The sequence below is a fragment of the Lacerta agilis genome, chromosome 12, assembly GCF_009819535.1.
Source record: "Lacerta agilis isolate rLacAgi1 chromosome 12, rLacAgi1.pri, whole genome shotgun sequence".
In the NCBI taxonomy this organism is placed as follows: Eukaryota; Metazoa; Chordata; class Lepidosauria; order Squamata; family Lacertidae; genus Lacerta; species Lacerta agilis.
Window position 1 is genome coordinate 53,163,005 of NC_046323.1, and position 2,048 is coordinate 53,165,052.

Consider the following 2,048-nt stretch of genomic DNA (forward strand, 5'->3'; position numbering starts at 1 on the left):
TCTTTATTATTTTAATGAAACCTAACAAATACATCTGCGGCCTCTGAGCACCTGCCCACCCAGCCCAGGCTCCAAGATTTGCAAAGCAACCATGTTGTTTTGGGAACCCTCCCCTTCCTTTCCGAAGAAGGAGGCGGAAGTTTTCTGCTGGTCTGATCTCACGTCCGGTGTCCCTTTTTTTGTCAAGAGAGCGCGTTTTCCGTATAGCGGAGGCGGCAGCGCCACCTGCGGGCGGGAGGTCAGAACGGCACCAAAGCAGCACAACTCCCTGCGGGCAGCGAGCCGATTGCGCCCGCCCGCGCACCTTCTTCGCCCCGCCCCGGGAGGAGAGCCGCAGATCTGCTCCGGGCCGGGAATGCTTAAGGGGTGCGCATGCGCGCGCAGGCCGCGCCCACCGCTGCTTATTCATCTGGTGGCCGTCACGCCCGCGCGCCGTTCTTTTCCATGAGATGGCTGGGCAGCGCCACCTGGCGGCAGGAGCGAGGAGAGCACAGGCTCGCCCCGCCTCTCTCTGAGCGCCCTGAGACTTGGGAGAGGGGGGGGGGGTCGTGGCTCTGCACCCCTTTGCGCATGCCAAATTCTGGGTTTTTGCAGAGCGCAAAATTAAATAAAATAAAATGCACGGTGGAGGAGCCGAGCGGTTTTTTTTGCAGCTCTTGCACGGTTTGCAATTCTGCAGGAAATGCGTTCCGCTGCTGCAAAGCCTCGGTTGCAGGTCCCAGCATTTTCTTGCCTGCAAAATTTGGAAGGAGAGAGGGAGAGAAAGCAAAGGAGATGCCGTTCTCCCCGGGCAAGCAGCAGTGGGAGGCAGCAGGAGCAGGAAAGAAGAGCCGGGTGAGATGCAAACTCTTGCAAAGGCGGAGTCAGGACTAGACAAGGGCCGCCGAAAGCTCTCCTGCCGCCTACAGCCACACCACCCTGAAAGCACCCGATCCCGTCCGATCTCGGAAGTTAAGCAGGGTCGGGCCCGGTTAGTACTTGGATGGGAGACCGCCTGGGAATACTGGGTGCGGTAGGCATTTTCCCTTTTGCAACTCAGACCGAGGAATCCCCTCCTTTTTATCAAAGTCTGCGGGCTTTTGCCTTGAAAGGCACATTTGATGCAAAAAAGTGGCTGGGAAATGCTCTCCCTTCCGTCTCACAATTTCCCCTGAAATTGCAGCCAGTTACAAGCCACGACCCGAATGGGAAATTCATGCATGTGAAAAATCTGCATCAAATCTCCCTTTTAAGGTGTCAGAACAGTCTTTGGATTTTGGGAAGGAAAAAAAAGAGATGGTTCCTGAGCTCTGAGATGGATGGGAAAGTCGAAGTGACAATCAATGGGAGCAAAAGTAAGAATCCCACCATGCATGGCATTTCCAGGTAGCCACCAGAAAGTTTTTCCTGATGTTGCAACCACCTTTCCTGCAAATTAGAATCCATTGGTTCGGGTGCGGCAGAAAACAACCTTGTTTCCTCTTCCATGTGACAGCTTTTTCTTCCTGCCTAAGTGCAGAACCTTATATTTATCCCTATTTTAAGGTTACCAGATGTCCCCGTTTCCCGGGGACAGTCCCTGGATTTACAAATCAGTCCCCATACAAAATCTATTGAAGTTGAAAAGTGTCCCCGGATTCATTGAAAAAAAATCTGGTTGTTGTTGTTGTTCAGTCATTCAGTCGTGTCCGACTCTTCGTGACCCCATGGACCAGAGCACGGCAGGCACGCCTATCCTTCACTGCCTCCCGCAGTTTGGCCAAACTCCTTCATGGATCACTGCCTTGTCGTGGCGAAAGGGCTTGAATAACTTAGGGAAGCTATGAGCTATGCCATGCAGGGCCCCCCAAGATGGACAGGTCATAGCGGAGAGTTTAGACTAAATGTGATCCACCTGGAGAAGGAACTGGCAAGGAACACTACCAAGGAACACTACCAAGGAGTGTGGTGGAGTCTCCTTCTTTGGAGGTCTTTAAGCGGAGGCTTGACAGCCATCTGTCAGGAATGCTTTGATGGTGTTTCCTGCTTGGCAGGGGGTTGGACTGGATGGCCCTTGGGGTCTTTTCCAA

At 53.3% G+C, this 2,048-nt stretch overlaps 1 non-coding gene across 1 annotated transcript; it reads left to right on the forward strand.

Annotated features, from left to right (window-relative positions):
* Positions 1–900: 900 nt before the first annotated feature.
* Positions 901–1,019, forward strand: LOC117056219. Its single transcript, XR_004427712.1, has one exon. It is a non-coding gene; the product is annotated as a 5S ribosomal RNA (ribosomal RNA).
* Positions 1,020–2,048: the final 1,029 nt, after the last annotated feature.